This window comes from Silene latifolia, unplaced genomic scaffold (genome assembly GCF_048544455.1).
Source record: "Silene latifolia isolate original U9 population unplaced genomic scaffold, ASM4854445v1 scaffold_57, whole genome shotgun sequence".
NCBI classification, from domain to species: domain Eukaryota; kingdom Viridiplantae; phylum Streptophyta; class Magnoliopsida; order Caryophyllales; family Caryophyllaceae; genus Silene; species Silene latifolia.
Genome location: NW_027413480.1, coordinates 5,139,646 through 5,167,507, shown reverse-complemented (window position 1 = coordinate 5,167,507; position 27,862 = coordinate 5,139,646). Strand labels below are relative to the sequence as shown.

The 27,862-nt window shown below is 35.6% G+C and overlaps 1 long non-coding RNA gene across 3 annotated transcripts; it reads left to right on the top strand.

Annotated features, from left to right (window-relative positions):
• Positions 1-246: 246 nt before the first annotated feature.
• LOC141639728 (uncharacterized) lies at positions 247-5,688 on the top strand. 3 transcript variants are annotated; one of them, XR_012542639.1, is made up of 5 exons: positions 247-466; positions 2,564-2,825; positions 3,220-3,309; positions 4,135-4,283; positions 5,152-5,367. It is a non-coding gene; the product is annotated as an uncharacterized LOC141639728 (long non-coding RNA). The 3 variants fall into 3 exon arrangements; XR_012542640.1 differs by lacking the exons at positions 247-466; positions 5,152-5,367 and adding exons at positions 1,293-1,682; positions 5,385-5,688; XR_012542638.1 differs by lacking the exon at positions 247-466 and adding an exon at positions 1,293-1,682.
• The last annotated feature ends 22,174 nt before the right edge of the window (positions 5,689-27,862 follow it).

The following is a 27,862-nucleotide window of genomic DNA, read 5'->3' as shown; positions in this document are numbered from 1 at the left end:
TGTTATTTTTAGTTTGGCGGGCATATAGGATTCCAATAGAGAACGGTTGTTTGTTCAAACCGTTCACTTACATTAACAAAGAGAACGGTTAGGTTTGACCAACCGTCTTAAAATATAAAAGAAACCGGTTATATATCCAGAACCGTTCTCCTTGATAAAACAAAGAGCACGGTCCCCATCGTTGGCCGTTCTCCCTAAAGATATGGCTGTATCTATTAACTTGTTCATTCACAATCATCCATTTCACATAATCTCCCAACAACACAGGCGACTTGCTACTACCCCAATATCGGACTTCACTCTCAACGCCGGCGACCTGCTACCCCAACAGCGACGACGCTTCGATCTGCACTCCCAACGCTGACGACCTGCTACCATCAACTGTTTCTCTCCCTATCTCTTTTCTCTCTCAACTCTTACCCATCCCGCATCTCAACTCTTTTTCATCCCGCGTCTCTAAACACAGGTATAACTATAATTACAAAGCTCTCAATCTTTCAATGAATTACATAATGAATTGTTATTTTGGCTAATTAAATTAGAGTTTTGAAAGATATTGATTCTCTAGGGTTAGGTTTAGATAATTTTGATTAGATTAGGTTTGAAGGTTAATTTCCTTAGGGTGAACCTGTTTACTGGATTAATTTTAGCTTATGTGCAGTGCATATTAATGTTTTGATTATTTAGGGTTAGATTTGTTTATTATGCGAATTCAGATGATTTTTGTTGATGTAGCAGTGATTTGTTTCGCCCATATTTGCACCTCAATATCTTGTTCATATTTAATGAATGTTTCGTATAGGTATTTAACTAATGTGCTTCCAAATTAGTGCGAAATTCTTAATTAACCGGAAACAGACCGAATCACAGCAGCGACTATCATTGCTTGAGGGCTGTGGCGGAACAAGGGGATAGGAGGGGTTGTTCCGCTCCTTGATAACGAAATGCTTGAAATTGGTGGCTACATGTTATAAGCGAATAGGGATAATATATATGTAGGGAGCAACAACTTTTCGTTGAAATGAGATGTGAGGAGTATATAATAGGGAGTGATACACTAGTAGAATTATAGCGATTGGCATCGGCACACTGGCATCGATTCTAATAACGACCGATGCCGAATGTAACTTAAAGTGTTATTGGCATCGGTTGTAACTAAGGAACCGATGCCAATAGTGAATTTTGAGTAATTGGCATCGGTTCTAAGTTTACAACCGATGCCAATTTCACATTATTGCCATCGGTTATAAACTTAGAACCGAGGTCAATTTTTTTTTAATTATGTTGAAAATAAGTGACATCGGTTATAGAATTGAATCCGATGCCAATAATTGTTTGACTGCTGTTAAATGAAGCGTTTCCTCAATTAACAATGGTCATTTTGGGAAGTTAAAACATAGAAACTCAGATCTGTGCTCCATTCTCTCACTTGACAACCTCTCAACACTCGATCCAACCACGACGGCCAGCAATAATGCCGCCCACCGGTTGCTTTGCTCTTGTGGCAAACCACCACCGCCACCATCACCACAAGCATCCCTGCGTACCGTGCACAGTGTGCACACTCAACCTCCACAAGTAACCTCCATATACGCTTACCAACCCTCCCGCAGCTCCTACATTCCGCCCTTGCACAGCCTCATCCCAGGGCGGCTTTTCTTTCCTCATTCTCTATATAATTAGTATAATCCCCCTTTTCTATAATTCCAATTAATTTTGTTAGGGTTTATGAGTCACTTTTGAAATCTCATTTTATTCTAAATAGACTATATTAAATTGTTTTAGGATGTAATTATTGTTGTTTCTTTGCTTCTATTTCAAGTATTATGATTAAATTGGCAGCATTTGATAATTAGGGTTCATGAAATTGGGGGTCTTTTATTCAATTCAAGTTAGGTTGTTGGATTATGTTATTCATGTATTAGGCTTAAATCTATCTCTTAATCTTGTAAATTTTACTTGGATTATTGTAGAACTAATCAAATACTTGAACTTACTGTGTGATTGGTTCAGTTTCTCAAACATGGTTTGATTTGGTTTCTATGTTCGAGGTTAAATTTTTCTATCTTTGACCGTAAATATGTTACAGAATAAAAACTACTTCGTATTATTTTATAATACTAAAACATTGCGGTGGAGGTGAACCTGTCCATTGTCATCCCAATTGAATAGGCATCAATAGGGCCCTTGCCTCTCCCTTGTTTCTCTCAGTGCATGAAAATTACACTCACAAGTTTCATTGACTTTGGATACGTAATTCTGTAGTATTGAAACAGAAAGTACTACATGTGCTTTCACATTAATTTATTGTGTATCAGGCTAATTGTGATGCTCTTTCTTAACTGTCAGGGAATTTTACCATTTAATACTTGTTTCTGATCAGTTTAGGATGTTTGCTAATCTATTTTGCATCATAAGTTGTTCATAATGGAATACACCTGCTAATATGAGATGATAGGATACATTGCATTACATATACATAATTGAAGATTTTGGAGCCTAAAAAATTTTGTAGCCTGCTTATTTCTTGTTGGTTTAAAATGGTCACTTGTCTTTGATGCAGCGATATGACACAAGTCCTGTTGCCAAGGCAATAGCTGCTACTGTTTTGGCATCTAAATTGGGTGCAGAGGCAGGCTTAAAAGTCTTCCTTGGAGATGACTCTGCTCAACATGTGCCATTCGGAAAGAGCAATGATGTTGAACCTATGCAATCTAGTGGCCTGAGGAATAGAAAACAGGCACAAACCAGACCAACTAGCCCGGGAGGAATAGTAATGCGGCATTCTGCTGGAGCATCTTTGACTTTGTGTAATGGGATAATGTGTATGATCTTTGACTTTATTATTAATAGAATCAAATTAAAGATGGTAGACGTCCTTCCTATTCAATATTGTTTAACATGTGGTTTAGTGCTTCGGAAACAAGTGCTACATCTTTAGTGCCTATGCTTCTCTTCACTTGCTTTCTTTTGTCTTACAGCTGACCTCAGTATTATTATATGGTTAAAACCTTCGACTTCATGTTCTAATTGTTATAGGAGGGAGATTTTGGGGTTAAGTTACATATTCCCGCAACTTGTAAAAATTGTGATGCTTAGTTTCGATATATCTATATCTTACTCCAACGTTTTTGTGTTAGTCTGAAATTTTAATGCTTTTTATCATATAATTGCTTAAATTGTTCATAATCTGGTGATTATGGTCACCTTTTGATGCAGTTAAGGTTAAGGATGTGCTGCTAGAGATCAGACCACATTTTTCTGAGAATCAACTATTGGTATCAGTTGTCGCTGGAACAAAATTGAAAGGTTTACCACATTTTCTTACTCTGTTTTTTTTACCATCATTCTTGATCTTTAGATGACTGTAAACTACCGAATGATAAGCTCAATCGATGACCAAGTAGACTGCTAATACATTGAGTTTTTAATGAGCATATTTATCATAATCAGAGGTGGAATTGGGCCTTATTTACTAGGGCCAGAGTTAGAAAAAATATACAAGTAAGCAAGTAGTAAGTAACATTTATGTCGCTTGAGTCTGGTGGTTCAGCGGATAGACGCAGGTTCAATCCTCCAATTGGATTGTTTTTGCCATATTTCACAGAATTGTAATAGGCTGTCAAAGTGTCAAGTCATCTCTTCTTTTTGTTGTTTTCCATAGTCAGTACTCCTATAATAGTACTTTGTAGGACTTATTGACAGGTTCCTGGAAGTATGAATTTGGGATTCATTGTTTATTTATTTATGGCCAAATTTCCAAGTGTTATATAGTATATTTTTTTTTCTTTTTGGTTCGTTTTTAGGGTAATTGATGACATGTCTCTTGCATAACTACAATGAGACGGTCTAAGAGATCCACTCTTTTAAATTTACTTTGTTTTAAATTTTACAAAGTTTTAGGTCTCCTTTTCACCTATTTAATAAGCATCATTGCCTTCCGAGTTCCATCCCGATGGCTATAAATACCCATATATTGGTGTGTTCTATGTGTTTAAGAGCCGCTAAAGATTAAATAAAGGAGAAAAAATAGTAAATCATACTTGACATTTATCGATCATAATTATGTACCCGGTATCAAATATTCACGAGAGTCCTGCTATAGAAACTGATGCAAGTTTCATTTTTCTGCAGATGAAGGTGAGCGGATCAGTAATTAACATTTCTATTGATGACCATGTATTACACCTTGATGACTACACTTCTCCGATTTCTTACGAGGAGCTTATTCATTGGTGTGACGAAGGCGAGATAGGTGCCTCTCACATTGCTATTTTTATGAGGTAAGCTTTCATTAATGACCATGTTCTATCTATTTTTATCCGTAGGAAGCCAGCCGTTATTGTGTTTGTTGAACGTTTGAGAGTAAGAAAGGAATGTAATGAGTTGTCTAAGTACATGTACAACACCTCAGATAACTAACTACATTCTCAACCCGACACTGATTCCTTGCCATCCATACCTGGTAAATCAGTCCAGCTAAAATAAACCCAAAAGCCAAGATAAAGTTCACCTTTTGGCACATCTTCACCCTGATAGAAAATAAAACTATAAATATTGAGACCAACCCAAGTATGTATGTATTCTTCATTTAGTTACTCCCTATGATTTAAAGATACCCTTTATATTCGTTTTATACAACTCAATTCCAGAAATGAGAATATCAATGTATACCTCAGGATAAGATTTAGCATAATCAATGATTCGTGTAAGAAAGACTTGTTTCAGTCGGGAAAATCCATCATTGCCCTATATATATGACTTGTTTTAGCATAATCAATGATTCGTGTAAGAAAGACTTGTTTCAGTCGGGAAAACTATAAATGTTGAACGTTAGGTTTATCGCTCCACACCTGATCAGTTTGTGTAACTTTTGGTCTGTTGGTGCATCATGTGAATGTGCATCATCTGATTTGTTTATGTAGCATTTAGTTTTGCATTCTCGTCACTTTTTGCATCAGGCTTTATTTTGGCCTGTTTTTTGTCTGTTTTTGCATCAGGCTGGGAATTTTATCCTGTTTTTGTGCATCACCTGTTTTTTGGGCTGATCAGTATTTGCATTCTCGTCAGTTTTTGCACCAGGCTTTATTTTGGCATGTTTTTTGTCGGAGTAGATATAACATATGTATATGGGTTTGGTTTTTATTTTAGTGTCCTCGCCAGCCTGATGGGAGCGTATTATGCGGGTATTATATTTGTCGATATATGTTGGAGCTAATCAAAGGAAGATATATTAATATTACCCCAAATATATGTATTTTTTTTCTTCATTTCAATTATTTTCATCGCTTTGCTTATTATAATCTCCGTCTTATTAATTGCTTTACTTTACACGTCATATATATAGCGTATTAACTAAATTTTTGGATGTCCTATATATATAGTTCATGCTTAACGCCCCAAAGACATATACGGTTGAGCAAATCGACTAGGTGCGGAATATTTGGGCTGAATTCACACTCAATTTTAAGCCGAAAAATAATGGAGGATGAAGCCGATTACAATTTCTTGATGTTCAATTATTTTTGCACTTACATGCTACTAAGTAATAACGATTCAAGGATTTTTATTTATATTTTGCAAGTATGAAAGTACGTTTGTAGCCTATGCGCTATTACAAACATTAAACGATGTATATTTTTTCAAGGATTTGTCCTTGTTAATTCTAATAAAATTTGTTGCGTAAAATATGCTGGAGTTTCTGAATTTTAATGCAGGTTTAATTCTTATATGAGCTATATATACGATTCAATCGTGTAGGAATTACGATGAAAAAGGAAATATATATAAAAAAAAACACTTTTCAAAGAAAACGGTTAATTGTTAAACCTGTTCTATTTGAAATGGTACAACAATGGCGCCAAATGGTATATCAAAGAGCACGCCTTAACAAACATGATGGTTGTATTATCCCCCGTTCTCTTTGAAAAGGTTCAACAATGGCGCAAAACACATCTGTCAAAGAGAACGCCTTAACAAAGAGCCCGGTCCCCTTTTACACCCGTGCTGTTTAAAATATCAATGAGAGCGGTTCCCATTAGCAACCGTGCTATTTGAAATAACAACGAGCACGGGTTGACCATTTACCAACCGTTCTCATATGTCAAAGAGAACGCTTGGCCACAGGCCGGTTGAAAGACGCATTTAGAACGGTGCTTGACCGTTCTCCTTAATGGTTATTGTAGTAGTGTTGGTTTTAAACGAATGTAATTATGTATGTTTATACATTGAAGGCATCACCCATGTGATTTAAAACAAAATGTTGTACCTACTCCTATGATAACTTGGTGGTTGGTTTAGACCACGTAAGTTAGAGGAATTTTACATTGTTCACGAAAACTAAATGTTATCCTATCTTGTAGATTTTAAAGTCTCTAATCTGGTAAACCCAAATTGATCAAACCTCAAGTAAATTCGTTTCAAACGAGTAAACGAAAAGCACATTGAACAACCATTTGATTGTGAGTCTTATGGTATGTGTGCATGTATTATGTTTTTCTTTTGGAGAAAAGAAACACAATAGTGAGGTGACTGACTATATACATACGGATGCCTATGGCCGATAGTTGGTTATATATATATATACTTCGTTACTTTTACCGTAATGTTATGTAGATATGAAAACCTCATATCTATTTAATAAGACATAAAAGTTATTTTTGAAACGTGGAATATTTTCAAAATGAAGTAGTAAACCAAAAGCACGTCAAGATCAAGATGTTGATCGAAAGTTTCAAAGTAATGACTTTGAAGATCAAATGGGTAATAGCAAGTAATGACCTTGATAATCACTAAGAAGATTGTGAACCAGTTCACATAATACCTTCTCCTTGGGACACTATAGAGTATGGTTTAGTCAAGAATATAAACCCAACTTTATGAGATATAGTTTGAGGTTTTTCGCAATTTTTGTAAGCTATTTTCTCACTAAAAGTTTAAAACCCGACTATAATAGCCTAAATGACTCCATATGAGATATGGATAGGGAGAGTCCCTAACTTGTCATTTTATACATTTGGCCAGAACCAATTTGTGTATTTGTGAGGGTTATCCAAAATTGAACCACTTGGTTTTACTCCTCCAAAACGAGAACAAAGAGTTTGTGGCTCATAATACTGTCTTTCCAGAAAGATTTTCATTTTCTGGAAGACAGAGTGAGAGAAATTTTGAACTTACGGAAGTCCAAGACCCACAAACTGAGTATAATGCAAGAAGACGTTCTTTATTGTGGCTCAGTGGTTATAAGGAGATAATTTTGCGATAATATTGCGTTACTTTTCAAAAGTGACGAATCTTAAACCCTCATCAAAGGCGTTTCTATAGTATGAACTCTATGTGATGCCGTGTCACCATGCAATTCGAATTGATCACCTTGCACACGATGCGATAAGGAAGGAAACACGAGATGTTTTCGAGACTTGATTTAAGGTGAATACTTTGGTTGGTTACCTTTATCCTGTCGTAAAGGTTACATAAGGTGTTTAAAATTTGGGCTCTCTTATGGTCTTAGCAATATAGCCTTTCATGAGGATGAGTTTGGCTAAAGGATAACGAAACTTTCTCCTTGAATGTATCTTATGAAGGGAGAAGTTTTGTTGATGTTGTCAATGCTAAGAAGCCTAGCATGCTTGGAAGATCTCTTTTGTGATCTATATACGTCAAAGAGTTGGAACTTTGCGTTCAATCATGTAGTCTATCAAAACGGTATTACTCGAGTGTCGAGATAACATGATGATACATGGAGTTTAGTGGGAGCTAAGGTGATATTTCTTAGTCTAAAATATGTGCTTGACATATTATTGACTAGAAATGTAGCTAAGGTGATATTTCTTAGTCTAAAATATGTGTTTGACATATTAGTGACTAGAAATATTCTCGGGTAAATACTTGAGAGTATCATGGCGCATCTTAAATATCCGGACCTAATGAGATAGATCTCCATGGATACTAGCATATTAGTCAAGAGACTTATGTGATAAGATTCTTGACTCGTTCAACTTGTTGAACAAATTAATATGATCTTTTTGCTTCCACTGCAGGATCTATTAAATATGCTAAAAGCGGCTCTGTCAGGACATATCATATTGAGAATATGAGAAGATATTACCAATCATTTCCTAGTGAGTGAAACTAGATAATTATCAAGAGCAACCTTGAGTACTTAAGAAGCACTGAGAATTTACTCTTGTTGATTAGAGGAATCATTCCTATGCTTATAAGATGTTATGGGCCTCGTTAAGGAATGGTTAGAATGTAAGAGTGCTATGTGGATAAAGAATAATATGTATAAGAAGTTATAGATGCATAAAGCAAATATGTATGAGGAGTCATACATAAAAGATGTCAAATGAAGGATGTGTATGTATAAGTGTTATACGTACAAATCATGAACGAAAGCTAAGTACATTACAACATCTGATGTTGTAAGAGAGATAGTTGATAACCGGAATTTAATGGAACTAGAGTGGTTCTGTTAGCCGAATATCGTATCCCAAGAGACTGTGAAAACAGTGGGAGTGTTTGAATGGCTTTAGAACCAGAGTCTAAAAACTTGTTTAGACGTGTACCTAGAAATGCTCTATGTGATGAAAAGATTACATAGAACAAAGGAAAATAGCAATGGAAATTAGTGTGATGCAACTGATGCTTATACTCTAACGAAAGCCGTAGACATGATGGTTATGTCATCTCAATGTGAATTGAGGAGTATACCTTAATTGCTAAAGATCGTTATGTAAATATTGGATAGAGTATTGATATTTACATAAGTGATGATCGCATTCATTGTTAGAGTTTCTTTAAGAACTCAATTATTCAGTTTGACTGAAAACATTAAATACCTTGTTTATCTGAATAAGTTGTGGAGACAATGTTGAACACTATTCAAGTGAAGAAGATGAACATTGTATTTTGTCCCTAGTCACTTAATGAGGTGACGTCTCGGAGTGACTATATTGTAAGTCGATTGATGGTTGTTCAACACCATAAGGTCATACGTGATGACTAGTCAATTACATAGGCAGAGTGTGTGGCACTTTGCCGGACAGTGACCATTTAGAGAGTCCCTAAGTTCGATTATAGACGCCTGGTCGTGGCAGGGATATCTAAGATGTTCCTATGAGTCGATTCTTTTGACTGCAGACTATTATCTGAGCAAGTGCAGTTTGCGAGTGACTTTGGTCTTTGTCCTAGGTCGTGCCGTGAAAGGAGGCCAAAGGGCATTTACTAGGTCATGGTGATCTGTATTGTGCAATAGGATAGATAGGGCAGAAAAGAATTGTCCACCCACGTTGGGTAACTATATCTCAAGGCCACTCGAGGAGTTAATGACTACAAATGCGTGGCCACGCTCGGAAGTAATCTGTGAGAGATTTTTCCGGTCAGGTAGTCACACTCCCGATCGACAAAACCACTCGCGATATGTTCATGTGCAAGTGCGACCTGAAAGACAGCTTGCATTGAGTGGGAGATTAAAACGGACAAGAGAATTCGTAGCGCACACCTTGTGTCGGATAAGTGGGAGATTGTTGGAGTTAGTATCCTCCACAATAGTGCGTTTACATAATAAATCTCATTAAAGGAATATTATCAGATATTTAATTATTTGATCCTCGTCAGTTGATTAACGTAAATCGATAACGGTTGGCTGACTAGAGTTTGACATTATTGTCGTCAGACGGCGGTGATCAACTGACCCCTTTCGGTCACACCTAAAGGAACGAACCCCAATAGACAACTAATTAATTGTATGAGATACAATTTATTTAGTCCCTTTATTTATAGACTAAAAGGTTAGTCGATTATTTTAGAGAGACTTCGAGTTGCGAACTCAAGGCACGACAGTTATTATTTAATTATGCGATAATTGAATAATAAATTATGGGAGACAGGTTTTAGTTAATTAATTGTTAATTCACTGAAATTGTACTAATTAATTAATGTTATTAATTTTAGTACGTAAAATAATATGTGTAGCGGTACACGTATATTTACGAAGTGATTTGGACGAAATTACTTGGAAGCCTTTAAACATGAAACGAAATTTAAATAAAATTTACACGTATTTGTGCGACAAATATGAGAACCAAAATGGACCCGTAAATGGGCAATTGGACCATGTAACATAGAGTATTGTGGATGATTAAAAACATAATCATTTCACCTTACTTTATTTTTCTTCCATAAGTTATCATTTGTCATAAAAGATTGGACAAAATTTGAGCAAAGTCACTCCCTCACTCCACCCTCTTCTACCCGTCCAACTCCCTCCTTTTATGCCAACCATTGCTCAACTTTTCCACTTACTTGAGTTCATTTTTGCATGTGAGGAAATTGAGATGGCTTATCTCTCTAAAATAAATATTATCTCTTACTAAGATTGTTAGTATACAAAATATATTATTACTATGATTGTTAGTAATATTCACATATTATCAAGGGTTAAGTTTTACAAATATCTAGTTAATATTTGTAAGATTATTTGGGTGATTTGTTCTTGGGTGCAACTTGAAGGAGGCTTTCTTGTTGAAGGTTTTTCAAGAAGGATCATCCATTTCTTTTTAGCTCAAGAACATACTTGATAGGTGATCTAGTTTGTGCCCATATTACCATAAAAATCAATGTAAGGAAATTGTTTTTCCTTAACTTTTATTTTTATGCTTTTATATTTGCATGCATGTTACATAGATCACCAAAATGATAAATTATGAGAAATTTAATTTTTATTAGAGAGTTTAATATGGATCTATGATCTTTCATCTTTATGGAAGCATACCTCAAACTTCTCAAGGATGGGCTCCTCAAGTAAGGCAGTCTCACAACTCCATAAGCTTCATCCATAGGCTTGTCATCATCGCTATCTCCATACGAATCATAGATAGGAGCTTCACTCCTCTTCATTAACTCTTTCTCCAACACCTCAATGTTCACATCAAATGATACACCCTCATACTCACAAAGGTTAAGAGTATTTGGCTTACTCAAGCTTATATCTTCCTCATCAAATACCACACTTTCATACTCACAAGAGCTCAACGAGATTGGCTCTTCCCACTTCTCATCTTCTTCATCAAAGGTCATTGCCTCAAATTCACATTCATGTTCAATGCTCAAGGATTGGCGGGGAGTGTTTGTTTGGGTTGCTTTTATTTGGGCAATTCGAATTGTCAACTCCTCACCATGGGTAACAATGTTTTGGAGAACATTGTTCCTATTTTGGCTCTCCTCTAGAATTTGTGTGAAGATATTTTGTTGGTCTCCCATCATTTGGAGAACCATATCTTGAATGTCAAGTTAGGCTCATCTTTTTGTTGTGGGTGGGTGTGAAAGTGCTCATATTGTGGCATTTGAAATTGGTTGTAAAGTGAGTTTTGGGTGGATGGTTGTTGTTGATATTGGATGTGGAGATTTTGGTGGCAAAAGTTGGGGTAGTAGTTAGGATTTTCATTGTATAAGTTGTAAGGTAGGTTTGTGTTGACTTGCTCCTTAAACTCCCTATAACCATAGTCATACGCAAAAGATCCACCACATACTCCATGTACCAAGTCTTGGGTCATCATCATTGCCAAGATAAAGATACAACTACAAACATGGAAACTACAAGAAAACGGTAAAAACGAACCTTGAGGAACAAGTTCCTCAAAGTTAAAGCACAATTAAAATAGACAAACAAGTAAGAACTTAATCACATAACACCGTCCCCGGCAACGGCGCCATTTTTGACGTGAGCGTTTCGTTGTAGACCCAATCAAAACACATTTATAATACTCAACAAACAACTAGTTAGTGGTAAGTCGAGGTCGATCCATGGGACGGTGTGGTTTGGGTTCTAAGTCTATCTATCTCAATTTTTGCTAGTGTCAAAATTTGTTTGGGTTTGTAGTTGTGTCTAAACTAATGCAAGCGATAAAGTAAAACAAGCAATAAAGCAAATAAGGTTGTAAACAAGTAATTAAAGGTACTAGGATATCATGGGTTCATAGGGGATTCATGGAAGTTGATCATACAAATATGTTCACAAAGTTGCAAGCAATTAACGTTGTAAAGGAACCGAGTTGGTTTATGTCTTACGGTTTTTAGGAAGAGTTGGGTCACGGAGCCGAATCAATTAGATTGTACAACACCTACAAGTCGACTTACTTTCCTCCTAATCACTTCTATGCATGGTCTAACAAAACTCGAGTTGGTTTATATCTTACAAGTCAAGTTGAATAGATAAGAGATGGTTATAAATGCAAGGAGTCACAGGCTTAGCATTTCATCAAACATAATATGTGCATAGTTGACATCACAACAAGCAAGCAATTTAATTATGAAAACATATTAAATTAAGCAAATGATTAATCCCCATGTTGATTTCCCCTAATTACCCATTAATCCTAGCTAAGTAACTACTCACTCATTATCAAGTTTAACATGCTAATAGGGTTATCAATCGTATTAACAAGGCAAAACATGATGAACAAGTAAGAATGATTAACAATAATTAAAACAAGGATTAAGAGAATTATACCTATGGAGATTCCAAAATAATAATGCAAAGAATAATAGAAGTACTTGATGATTGATGGAAGGTTGTCAATCTCCCAATAAACCCAAATGATTTTCTAATTACCCAATAATAAACTTGAATTACTCAATAATAAACTTGAACAATAATTAAAGGAAAGATTAATGTGTGATTTGTGGAAAGATTAAAGAGTAATCTATTCTAATCTACTCCAAATGAAGGCTTAACCTAATCTAGAGAAGGAGTGATTTAATCTAATGAAAACTTGATGGTTTGATTATTACAAATGGGGTATATATAGTAGTACATCATTAGGTTAAGCAAGGATAATTTAGTAAATAACAATGCTAATTGTTGAGTAGGGAAATGCTCATCTCAAAGAAAGATGCGAGTCTTCTTTTTGCTAGTCTTCAAGAAATATGCGCGGATCGTGGTTCACGTAGCAAGGAAAAACTTCTTGTCCAGCAATACGCTCATCCCGTGCTGAAAATGAGCGTCCTGGGCCTCAACCCGAGCGGGTTGAATTTGTCCCGAGCGGGTTGAGCTGTATTATGCCTTACTTGAGCTCGGATTGTAAAACGGACGTCATTTTCTCATCCGAACTCCTATTGGAGTGATTCAAAAGCCTAGATCACTTGATTTTTCGACGCCATTCCATCTAGCATACTTTCAGAGCCAAAGGAGAAACTATAGGTTTGGTTCCGAGCAATTTCTTCTTGCAATGACTTCCTTCTCGTCATCCTTGCTTTTAAGCCTATGAGCCTTCTATATTCTCTTTATTCCTACATACTTGGCCATCATTCTTGCCTCCTCTTCATACTAGTCCATCCAATATCATCAAAAAGCTTCCAAATATGCACGAGAGATGGGAATTTCCGCCTAATTATCTTCCTTCCTACAAAACATAGGAAATGCACTAGGAAAGCAAAATAGAAAGCATTTGACGGATAAAATGGCTATGGAATGTTATAATAGTATGCAAAATAGGCTCAATTAGGGGACTAAATGTGAACAAATAATATTCACATCAATATGAAAGATCATTTTTGAAGAAAATGATTTGTAATCATTATTATTTGGCATGCAGGCGTGGGTGTACTCTTACTTCCCTGGCTTTGCGCCCACGAGGGCGGAGGACGTACCGAGAGCATACCCCGTCATGAGGGACTGGGTAGTGTGTCGCCAGAAGAGCCAACAGTCTTCTTATGATGTTTGTCGGAGGGGCGTGAATGCCATGAAGTTAGACAGCATAAGTGTCTTTGATCTTCATTTTATTTTTCCTTTATTTAGAGATGATCATAGGAATTACGCCTCATTTTCTTGCTTTAGTGGGTGTCCAGGCCTTGGGAGAGCTACTCTGGGGATCCAGCCTCTATGGCTCAGGTTCTCCGTCCCCGGAGTTCGAGTAGGTTGTTGTTGACGACAACCATGGGGCCTGTGTGGTACTTGGGTGAGCGTTTGACGCGGAAGTGCTCTCGTGACACTTTTATAGTTCCTATCGACCCTCCACGGACAATGTTTAGGGAGCCTTCAGAGGCTGAGAGGGCAGCTGACCGATAAATCCAACATATCTATCATGATGGCGAGGAACTCGACCTGACCTTCTTGGTTGAGGAATAACAACAAGATTAGATGACGAAGGAACGTCATCTTGCGTCTCTACTTCGGTTTGTGGCTCTTGAACTTCATCAAGTTCAAAATTTCTCCCACTCTGTCTCTAAGAAATAAACTCTCTTTCTAAGAAGACAGCCTCACTAGACACAAACACATTGTTTTCTTGAGGTTTGTAGAAGTAGTATCCTCGAGAGGTAATGGGTTAACCTACAAAGATGCATTTTTCGGATCGTGGGGCAAGCTTGTTGTCGGTCTTTGCCTTGACGTAAGCATCACATCTCCAAATATTCATATAGGATATATTAGGAACCCTTTCTGTCCACATCTCATATGGAGTCTTTTCGGTTGCCTTCGTGGGACTATTATTCAAGGATCTAATTGCGGTTTGGATTGCAAATCCCCAAAACAAGTCGGGTAAATCGGTTTGACTCATCATGGATCGAACCATATCTAGTAGGGTTTGATTTCTCCTTTCGGCAACACCATTGAGTTGTGGTGTATCAGGTGGAGTAAGTTGTGACACAATGCCACAACCTTTCAAGTGTGAATCAAATTCATTACTAAGATACTCTCCACCACGATCGGATCATAGTGCTTTTATCCTTTTGTTCAATTGGTTTTCTACTTTATTTTGAAATTCCTTAAATTTCTCAAAAGCTTCACTCTTATTCTTCATTAAGTAGATATACCCGTATCTACTTAAATCATCGGTGAAGGTTAAGAAGTAGTCGTAGTTACCCCTAGCGGTGATGGTCATTGGTCCACATACATCGGTGTGTATAAGTCCCAATAATTCACTAGCTCGAGTCCCTTTACCACTAAAAGGATTACGAGTCATTTTTCCTATCCTAGGAGACAAGATTCGCATACACCATATGATTGAAAATCGAATGGTTTAATAACATTAGTGGAAACTAATCTTTTAATGCGATTCTCATTGATATGTCCCAATCGACAATGCCAAATGTACGATTAATTTGGATCACTTGATTTGCGTTTCTTTGATTGTATATTATAGATGTCTTTATTAGGACTTGATGTCTCTAGAACATAAATGCCATTAATAGATGAACCTTGGCCTATGGCCAAGTCATTTCTAGAAATAGTACAACAATTGTTTTAATGGCAAAATTAAAACCTTCTATGTCTAACATAGCAATTGAAATGATGTTCTTAGATAGAGTAGGTACATAAAAACAATTATGCAAATACAATTCAAATCCATTCGGTAGAACAAGTACATAAGTACCCTTGGACGCGGCCGCTACCCTAGCTCCATTTCCAAGTCGGAGATCAACATCGCCTTTGCTCAACCTTTCCACGTTTCTCAGCCCCTGTAAATGATTACAAAGGTGAGAACATCAGCCAGTATCTAGTACCCATGTTGTGGTCGAAGTGAAATTTACATCAATAACATAAATCTCAAAAGGAATTTTACCAAGTGGAATAACAAGTCCATCCCTTATATTTCCCAAATATATGGGGCAATTTCTCATCTAATGTCCCATGCCATGACAATAATGGCATTCATGTGCTAGGTTCATATACCTATTATTAGACTCTTCTAATAGTGAACTAATTAACTTGTTAATTATTTGTTCTTTAGATCTAGTGCATGCATAACAAAATGAAGGATTTATAAGAAAAACAATGTTCCTTACATTGTTATGTGTTTCGAAATTATGGGCACAAGTAAGGTCACCTTCCTTCACTTGTTATTGAGCTAAATATGATGGATGATCTTCCTAAGACTCCAAGTATAGAAGCCACTCCAATAAATTGCACCCAAGATTAATCCCAAAAATTCCTACTAATATTAACTAGATATATAGTAGCAATATTAACTTAATAATATTAATGTTCTTGTATTACTACCTCTAGTAATAGATAATGAGTATTAGTATTTTAGAGAGGTTTTATGATTTTGCATGTGAGGAAAAACTTGAGAGAAAACAAGTAAGGAACAACTAGAAAAATTGAGCAACAAAATGCTCTATATGTAAGAGCCAAAACCGGTGGCTTTACAGCATAGGGGAATATTTTTTCTTTTGTTTTACTCTCTTGTAAAGTTTAGGTAGAGTAGTGTAAGATATAGCATGATTAAAGCTTCATATGACAAGTCACTATCACACTCTAACCAAAATAAACAAAGACAAAAGAGCATCTTTTGTCTCTTGTTTTGGCCGAAATAGGACCTATTTTGGTCCATTTTTGCCTTTTGTCATTTGTCCCACAAATGCTTATAAATGATATGTTTAACTATCTTACATATTTAATTATTAATGTAAACATTTAACACTTAAATATTACAATTAATAATATAATATACACTCCACTTTTTGAGTAGTATGCTACCATTATATCAACATATAATGGGTCCCATAATTACTAGTTAGTTAAAATTACAACTTCTTGTAACTTTAAATAACTAATTACCTCTACCTCAAAACTTATATAATACCTCAACTAATTTAGTAAATTAACACTTAATTGCTAAATTTAAATCTTATTTAATCACATTACAATAAGACGCAAAATTGCACTCTCATAATTAAGGAATTAAATAATCTGTATCGCATACAATTAATTAAATATCTATTTGGGCCTCATCCTATAGGTGTGACCTAAAGGGATCAACTGACCACCACCGTCACACGACTGTAATGTCAAACTCTAGTTAGCCAATCATTACCGATTAATGACGGTCAATCGACTGTATAAAGAATCATCCCTCACGTATTCTTAGTATGAGATTTAATAATGATATTTAAATCATGTGATCGCACTATTGTTGAGGACACATTTCCCAACAATGTCCCACTTGTCCTCGACAAGTGTGCGTCACCAATTCTCTTATCCTATTACAATCTCTCACTCAATGCAAGGTGTCTTGCGGGTCGTACTTACATTTGATCATATCTTGAGTGGTTTTCTCGATCTGGAGATTAACTGACTGACCGGAATTATTTGCTATAGATACCTTCCGAGCGTGGCCACGCATTTCCAGTTAACTACTCCTCGAGTGGCCTTGAGATTTCAAACAACCCTGACAAGGGGTGGACAATTCCTATCGCCCTATTCCCTTCGTTTAGCCACAGTCCATCATAACCCAAAATATACCCAGTTTGACCTCATTTACGAAATCGTAGAGTATAAATCAAAGCTAATCAGAAGTTGTGCCAACTTGGGCGAATAGTCTCTAGTCAAAAGAATTGACTCATAAGAATACTAGAGTAGCTCTTGCCACGACCAGGCTTTCTGAATTACCAGAACACTATAAGCGGTCACTGCCCGACAGAGTGTCCCACACAGTCTGCCTATGTGATCGACTAGTCATCCCATATGACTCTATGGCACTTGAACTTGCCATCAATGGCATCACACTCTAGTCACTTCGAGACGTCACCTCATATAAGTAACTAGGGGCGAATACCATGTCAATCCATTTCACTTTAATGGGGTTCAATTTGTCTCTACAACCCATTTGGATACGACAAGGTAGCGAGTGAGTTTAATGAAACTCAAACGATAAATATGATTATCACATATGAATAGTCAATACAATATTACTACTTCATATTCTATAATCATTAGTGTATTGTAAACACTAGTTTAATTCAATAAAAGCTTGGAAAGTAGATATACCCGATATCCATATATTCCAACTTTTTCAATCGCTATTTCCTTCCATTCAATGTCATCTCTAATGACATGAATTTATCCAGGTATATGTCTAGACTTCATACTAGACTTGGGCTCTTTAACTTGAAAGATGCTCCCACTGTTATCGCATAACTTGTGATAGAGTCATTTGTAGAGGGATTCACCCTTAATCCCTTCATTGACGATATATCACAATTTACTTAGAATCCTTTTGTAGAATTTGCAATGCGCGAAACTAAAACACCTTTCTTAGTCTCTTGCTCCTTAGTCAATAAGTCACCCTAGGATTTCAACAAATCCCTTTTGAGTTTGGAAACTAAAATTTGTGCAACACTTCAACACCCAACTTAGTTTGTCATCCAAACATGTGAACGAATCCTTAATTTTTCTCAAGAATCTCAAGGATGTTCTTTAAGGCTTTCACAAGCCATATTATGGGAATTATCCCTTTTATTGACTTGTTATGCTCTCAGCATATGTCACATCATGGCACGTGCGTCTGTTGGCATACATGATCATTCTAATGGCGGAAACATTAGAGATCAATTTCATGTGATCAACAACTTAATAGGTTCATAGAATGATTATGACTCCATCATAGTAATTCTACTTCCATCAACATGAATAGCCTATTTGACTTTGTTGTTCTACAACAGATGTGAAATATCTTATCCTTATAAGACTCTCAACTCTATGCCAATATTCTCTCACATAGATTCAAAATCTAGAATACTTTGCATCCTTTTCCAAGTCTCCCAATCACTCTTGCCAGAAGAGAGCATTGGTACATTATACTCAATAAGTAATACGTTATCAACATATAAGACATGGAGAAACAATTCTAACTCCCACTTAACTTCATGTATTTCATGATTCTTCAATCATGTGAATGAAACAATTCACTATAATAACATGAACGAAAAGTATAATCCTTTAATGCTAGCATAAGATCATTCTAAGATCACTTAAGAAAGCTACGCATAATATGTTAGGATTCTTAGATCTTCATCTAAGATTTTGTGTTTCAAACACTTCCTTCTCTAAATTCCCATTTTAGAAAAGCGAATTCAATTTGCCATTCTTCATAAAATGAAATGCGGCAATTCCTAACATAATTTATCTTGATCAACATCTTCATGTAAATCTTATGCATTTATGTACCCTGAAGCTCTATTTACTTTTGAGGAGACCCTCGCCTTAAAGTAAATCTATTCTTGAGTAACAATTTTCGGATTGTAATGCGATGGCTCGTATGTAACAAGGTCATGATACTATCACTTTCACAAAGTAATATTTTTAAACAATAAGACATGTGCGAGAAACTTCTACTGAACTATGCTCTCATTCTATCTTCATAGACAATAGTTCAATACCAACTCCCACTCTATAATTCTATTACTTTCACAAAGTAACATTTCAACTATAAGAGATGTTTGTTACGATACAATCTACTCCCACTCATCTCTCAAAAATACATCTATATTCATGAGAGATAGCTTTGTGAGTCACAAACATATATATTTAACGGAGTATTAGGAGTTTTACTTAGACTATGTATTAGCATTCAAAAGGCCATCCTAACATGGCTGCTTGATAATATACGAGTCTTATCCATGTCATCTGTTTAATAGACTCTCCATTCTAGGTATCTCATGGTTGACCATTCGTTTAGAATAATGTGTCCATATGGTATCGTGAATTCCCTACTTGATGAGTTCAAAAACTCATTACAACTTTAATTGATCTTACATAAGAAGGTTGTTACTTTTAGTAATGATGACATAAGGAGAATCAAATTCATAGCTTATGGACATATAATGATCCCATCATCATAATCGTCTATTTGATCAATTTGAGTTGTTTATCTAATGTTTCTCTACGCAAGTAATTTATGATGATGATTTTAGAACAAATAACAAAACAAGTGATTTGGGTTGAAAACCAAATCACCAATATCCTAAATACAACCCGTGTTTAAAGGATACAAACCAATTTCCAAGTCACACAAGGAAATCAAAATAGTTCTAAAAACTTGAAATACATCATAAAATTAAAGACTAAGCAAATTAAAGCAAACTTCTATTGATCCATCACCACGATCGGCTACTCTAGCTTCCCACATGATCCTCTAGGCTTGATTCTCCTTGCCTTTGTCCTTGGTAGGAGGCCCTATTTACAATAAAAGGGTAATCATCACAACTTGTATCATCATACCAAGGTTCAGATTGAAACATAAAAGATAGGGACAGTTATATACCTACTGGAATAACCTTCCCAGCGACACTTTGATGTCGCCAAGATATTTGGAACAGTTTCTCTTCCAATGCCCAACACCACAACAATAGTGGCACTTGTCCCCGGTGGGGGCACTGTACTTGGGCTTGGAGGTACTAGCTTCACAAGCTTTAGCTATATTCCTTTTTGGGAGTTCGCTTCTTCCCTTTCTTCCCACCTTTCTTGAAGGTTCCCTTGCTCTTATGATTAACATTGAGCACATCTTTTGTGGTGCTAACACTTAGCCCCATGTCCCTTTCGGCTTGCACAAGCATTTTGTGCAACTCATCAAGGGAAACTTTCTTATCTTGCATATTAAAATTCACCCGAAATTGAACATATGCTTTGATTTTGTTGAGGGAATGAAGAATTCGATCAATTACGAGTTCATTGGGAATTTCCACCTTATGCATTTTCAAGGTCTCAACATGCTCAATCAACTTGAGAACATGAGGGCTCACCTTTTGGCCCTCTTTAATGTTAAGATCAAAGAATGCGGAAGCCGCCTCATATTGAATGACCCTAGGAGCTCGTGAAAACATGTTCACAAGCTTCATGTAGATCTCATAAGCGGTGCTAATCTTTATAGCACTTCGTTGGAGTTCGGCCTCCATAGCAAAGATCAACACATTTTTGATCGCGGCCGACTCCTTTTGGTAAACCTCATAGGTTTACCTAGCGGCGGGGATGGACCTAGCATTAGGTTCGGAGGGAGATGACTCGGTAAGGCAACGAAGCTTGTCGTCACCTTGCGCGGCCAAGCGAAGTTGCGCGTCCCAATCGGCGAAATTAAACCCATTCTTTTCTAACTTACAACGATCTATGAAGGATCGGAGCCAAGACACATTGGTAAGCGTGGTGGAACTAGTGGATGCGGACGTGATTGGAGTTGCCATTGCGGTTGACAAAACAAATTTGACTACAAAATAGGAAATGTAGGAATTAATTATCATCTATCGTTTTAATAATACTCGTAAATTTAACTACAAGTATTGCATTTATATAGTGACCTCCACCCAAATACATAAATGATTCCGAGATCCAAATTCATATTAATACGGGTACGGTAAGCCGAGTCATCCCTTATTAATATAACTCGTTGGATTAACTCTTTAATCGATTCTACTTTTAGAACTCTCGGTCGATAAAAATTACTCTAATTCTCATCTTTAGCCCGGAACACATGCGACTACGGTCAACAATACTTCCGTTGAGCTCAATCCAAATTTCGATGTAATAACATTTTATTACCCCACTTCGCCAACGTAACAAGGTTTGTATTACGGTAAAGCCGGCTCAACTCCCTTATGAAATTGGTACTTCATGGGTTTCTACTATTTGGTAAGGCTATTTCTCAATTATTATATGTGAGAGGTCTTGTCAATTTATTATCTATCACGTTTTAAGTGAACTAAAGCGGTGAACTACGATAATTATAATTGACACGGTCGATGACTCGATATGATATGCATGTGTTGTTATGGCGATTTGGCAATGCATGCAACATATTAAAAGAATTGCAAAGCAATAAATAAAATTCCTAGTATGGCCTTTCCTAAAAAAAATAGAAAATCAAATAATCTATTCCATATTCGGAAACCAACTCCATTGGTCCCTTGAATCTTCAATTGGCATGCCTCCCAAGACTCCGTCTTCGTCGGATCACCTTTCCGAATGACACCATCTTTGAAGATGCTCCATAATTACAAATAATAAGAAAAATACAAAGCTATTCCTATTATACATTAGTAAAATGGAAAAACTAATAAAATAAAATAAAATAAAAGTGATACGAGATCACATTAAATTACAACCGAATCAATATTCCCTTTCATTACGGGTAATATCGATTAAAACTAAGGCCATACTAAGATAAAATTACATAATTTAAAATTATATAAATAATAGACATTCAACAATTGAAATATGCAGCATTATAATATGTACCTATCATGCCAAATGATGTGCCAAATCGCCCTATTTAACTTATGTCGTACATATAACCCGGTTTTATGGAAATGCGTGATAATAAACTTTTAAAATCACTAATTAACACTTAAATCACATCTAAACTCAAGTTAATTATCCTAACACTTTTTAGGACTCAAAAATTAGTCATCACTCAATTTTTAACAATAATTCAACTTGATTTAATTTTATGCTCATTTTTTACCTTAAAATCATTATTTATATGAAATAAATCCAAATTAAATTGTAAAAATTTAAAAATTTGAATTTTAAATTTTTTTAACATTCTGGAATACATCCATGATACTCATAATGTCAAAAAACATGGTTAAAATTTTCGAATTAATTTTGAGAAAATATAGTTGCATTTTATCGGTTTTATCTCATAAAATACATAAAGTATCCAAAAATTAATCCAATAATTTTTACAACTTTAGTACTGATTAATGGGATATTTATGCAACGTAAAATAATTTTCTCAAGCCATGCACTACGTTTTAACTAATATTGCTAAAATAGTCACTATTTATCCCATTTTTACTCAAAAATAAATAAATCATGCTAAAGAAGATCTTTTAATCTAGAAATTTACATACACTCTCTAAATCTTGCATGTGACATCATATTAAAAGATAATGGCTTAAATCGAGATTTACCTATTTTTAACCATTTTACCACTTTTAATCCATTTTTATCTCATAAAAATCATAAATCATGCAATATTAATCAAATTAACTGATTTTTTACACACAACTTGTAAAATATGCATGTAAGGTCATATAAAATTTCCAAGGTCAGAAACTTAGTTTAACTATTTTTAGCATTTTAATTCCCATTTTAGTCATAAAAATATAATAAAATGACCAAAAATCATTAAAATGAGCAATAAATTTCCATAAATCATAAAAATGACCTAAAAACATTTTAGGACCAGAATATATAACATGCATGGTGATTTTGTGGCGTATACTTATAAATCACAAATTTTTATTTTTATATGTTAACCTTTTAACTCGGAAAAACAATAATCGATTATGCATGCAACATCCTTATGCTCTGATACCACTTGTTAGGTTCATATACCTATTATTAGACTCCTCTAATAGTGAACTAATTAACTTGTTAATTATTTGTTCTTTAGATCTAGTGCATGCATAACAAAATGAAGGATTTATAAGAAAAACAATGTTCCTTACATTGTTATGTGTTTCGAAATTATGGGCACAAGTAAGGCCACCTTCCTTCACTTGTTCTTGAGCTAAATATGATGGATGATCCTCCTAAGACTCCAAGTATAGAAGCCACTCCAATAAATTCCACCCAAGATTAATCCCAAAAATTCCTACTAATATTAACTAGATATGTAGTAGAAATATTACCTTAATAATACTAATATTCTTGTATTACTACCTCTAGTAATAGATAATGAGTATTAGTATTTTAGAGAGGTTTTATGATTTTGCATGTGAGGAAAAACTTGAGGGAAAACAAGTAAGGAACAACTAGAAAAATTGAGCAACAAAATGCTCTATATGTAAGAGCCAAAACCGGTGGCTTTACATGCATAGGGGAATATTTTTTCTTTTGTTTTACTCTCTTGTAAAGTTTAGGTAGAGTAGTGTAAGATATAGCATGATTAAAGTTTCATATGACAAGTCACTATCACACTCTAACCAAAATAAACAAAGACCTGCTCTTTTGTCTCTTGATTTGGCCGAAATAGGACCTATTTTGGTCCATTTTTGCCTTTTGTCCCACAAATGCTTATAAGTCATATGTTTAACTATCTTACATATTTAATTATTAATGTAATCATTTAACACTTAAATATTACAATTAATAATATAATATACACTCCACTTTTTGAGTAGTATACTACCATTATATCAACTACTTGTAACTTTAAATAACTAATTACCTCTACCTCAAAACTTATATAATACCTCAACTAATTTAGTAAATTAACACTTAAATACTAAATTTAAATCTTATTTAATCACATTACAATAAGACGCAAAACGGCACTCTCCTAATTAAGGAATTAATTAATTTGTATCGCATACAATTAATTAAATATCTATTTGGGCCTCATCCTATAGGTGTGACCTAAAGGGATCAACTGACCACCACCATCACACGACAGTAATGTCAAACTCTAGTTAGCCAATCATTACCGATTAATGACTGTCAGTCGACTGTATAAAGAATCATCCCTCACGTATTCTTAGTATGAGATTTAATAATGATATTTAAATCATGTGATCGCACTATTGTTGAGGACACATTTCCCAACATCATCATCAACTTTGGCTCCTCTACTAGTCCCACTAGTTCTTTTGTTACCATCGTTGAATTTTCTCCCTTTCTTTCCCTTCCTCTTGAACCATTTTCCTTTTGTAGCAACAATTTGCTTGCTAGAACTCCCACTTACTTCGGCATCCCTTTCTTCCAAAGATATGGATTTTATAGACTTAGTGACATGGTGGTCGGTTTCACTCACTTGGAGATTACTTTTCGATTACTTGTCGTTAGGAGCACCTAGACCAAAACAATATTTATAACTTCACAAACAACTCTACTATTAGTAAAGAGGCAAGTAAGGGTCGGATCCCAAGGGACGGGTATTGATATAGGATTTTCGATTGCAAGTAGCGGTGTCTAGGGGTGTCACGATTTGGGGTTGAGATGAGAAGATCACTAAACTAAATAGCAATAAAAGTAAACAAGCAAGATGATTAAAATGAGATGTAAACAATTGATTAAAAGCACTAGGGTGTCATGGGGTCATAGGAGATTCATGGGAATTGATCATACAAACATATTCTCAAATTATAAACAATAAATTATTCTTGTGATGGATCGAGTTGGTTTATATCTTATAATCCTAGGAAGGTTTGGGTCCCGGAGCCGAATCGATTAGATTGTACAACACCTACAAGTCGACTTAATCCTCCCTACTCAACTATATGCATGGTCTAATGAGACTCGAGTTGGTTTATATCTTACAAGTCTCATTGAAAAGGTAGGTCATGGGTAACAAAATGTAAAGATTCATAGGCTCGCATTTCATCAAACATAACATGTGCATAAGTTGAGATCACAAAAAGTAAGCAAATAAACTATGAAAACATATTAATTTAAGCATGAATCATTCCCCATGTTGTTTTCCACTAATTACCCATTAACCCTAGTTAAGGAAACTACTCACTCATTATCAAGTTTAATATGTTAACAAGGTTGTCAATCACATTAACAAACCAAAACATGATGAGTAAATGAAGATGATTAACAATAATTAAAAAGGGATTAACAGAATTATACCTACTAATGATTCCAAAATAAAGCAAAGAATAATAGAAGTACTTGATGATTGATTGGAAGGTTGTCAATCTCCCAATAATAACCCAAATAATCTTCAATTACCCAAAATAAAAGATGAACAAAAGAGAAATTAAGGAAATGTGATTTGTATTAAGACTTGATTAGAAGTTGATTACAAGATTAAGAAGAGATTAGAATGATATAAACTACACTAAGGATTGATAAGAAGAACATGATTCATCTAATAAGACTAATGGGGGTATTTATAGTGGGGATTAGGTACACAAATTAGGGTTTACTAAGGGCTTAAATGACGATTAAGTCCTTGAGGAATCGCTCCTCTCAGAAAAGATGCGAGTCTCCTTTTTGCCGGTCTTTCATAAATATGCGCATCTTTCATGGAGGGAAGAAAAGGTCGTGTGGGACTGTAAGGGAATCCGAGCGTCCAAGGTGTCGGGACGGGCGGATTTCCTGGTGGATGGACGGGCAAATTGATAGGCTGGACGAGCGGATTGTGGAGTGTTTGGACGGACGTCTCTTCTGCAAAGACGCTCGGATTCCTCACTTCTTGGACGGGCGTCTTCCCTATTTCGACGGGCGGATTTCGTCACAGCTCTCTTTTCTTTTTTATTCTTCCAATAATCCTCCGGGATTTATTCGGGGATGCAAGGATTTCTTCATCATTGCCCATCTACTATAATATGTACAAAGGCCTTCTAGTCCTGTCTTCTCTTTGATGCTTGGTCATTAGATTCGATCAATTTAGCTCTATTTTGCCATGAAAATGCAAGGTTTGCATTTCTTTCCTACCAAGGGAACAAAACCTCAAAGAATATGCAAAACAAAGGACTAAAGATAGTAAATGACCCAAATATGCACTAAAAAGCATAGGAACGAGGCTAATTCGGGGACTAAATGTGCTCAAATAATGGTCACATCAAATATCCCCAAACTGAACCTTTGCTCGTCCCGAGTAAAGAGGTGACAAAAACTAGGACCGTTATTTAATCTAACCTAATAGCATAGCCGATATGAGACAATTAGCGGGTCTCACTCCGCCCCTTCAACTCACAACAAGACAACCATGAGGTAGGATGCCTTCTTGCAAGGCAAGGTGGGTCTTGCCCAAAATGGCGACACATCCAATCATTAAAGCACACAAAATCAAGTAATGGATGCATCTACAACAGAATAGCCACTTTCCTCATCTAAATGGCGGAAATTATCTAAAGGGGAAGCAATTCAAGGGTACACTCTCTTTCATATATAGATGCAATTTCTTCAAACTACTAAGCCTAGAAGGATACCAATAAATCACCTCCAACTTCTGTCAAGGTAGGGTACCTTTGTCCTCAATCGTTAAATGCTTTTTGTCAAGAATAGATTCCTTATGGTGTTAGAAACATTGGAGGATCGCGGAATTCCCCATCTTGCCTAGACAAGAAGAAGGGTCGTCCCTTCTCTACCATGCATAAAAATGGATACGATGGATAAAGGGATTGATAGTATTTGAGTTTCATTTGGGAGTTTGCTTTGTTGTTTTTCCCCCCAATTTCTTGTGGCATATAACATTTGAGAACACTTTCTTTTGCCATTTCATTTGTTTTTTGGCATTTCAATACTTGACAACTTTTCAACTTTTGCGTTTTTCTTTTGAACATTTTCAAAGTCACCCCAATTAGTAACGAGGGTGCCTTATATTTGAAGCATAGGAGTTATCATTTTTGTTACTCCTCTTTTCCTTTGATGCAATTTGCAAACTTTTTCTTTTCTTTTCTTCTCTTGAACTCAAATTTGAACAATTTCTTTTTGTCCCCATTCCCTTTAATGATAAAATATCGTAGAACATGGATAAATGATGGTTGCATGGTTTCAAGGGTCACCTTGGAGTAAACGGTAGCCAAGGAGTTATCACACCACAAGGTACTCTTAACTAGGCCTTAATCCGTGGGTCAAAGGATACTAGCATGACACATCCTAGGGTGTTTTACAAGTATTCTAACAAGAAAAATTTTATGAAGAAAAAGCATCTACTAGGGCCTATATACACTTGTCAAGCTTCCCAAGTAGACGGTTTCACAAAATTTTTCTAACATGCAACTAAATGCCATGATGCAACTAACATTTATACATCCTAATGCATATGATTCTACCAACTAGTATGCCAAATAAACTAAATGCAATCCTAAATTCACATTGTTTATACCGCATCAATCAAAATAAAGCCACATAGTCATTAACATAAAGAGGAAAAAGGAGATTGGAAAGATCATACCATGCGGTCTTCAATATCCTCATGTCTCGGATGTGGCGTAGTCGATCAATGTGAACAAGGATGAACAAACACAATATACAAACAATATATACAAGACTATGCTACAAAGGAAATGAACATGTTTTTGGAATTTTTCAATTTTCAATTTTTATGGTTTTTTCGAAATTTTTAATTTTTTTGGATTTTTGAATAAAAGTCAAGTTAGAATTTCCCATCCCCACACTAGTAGGGGCATTGTC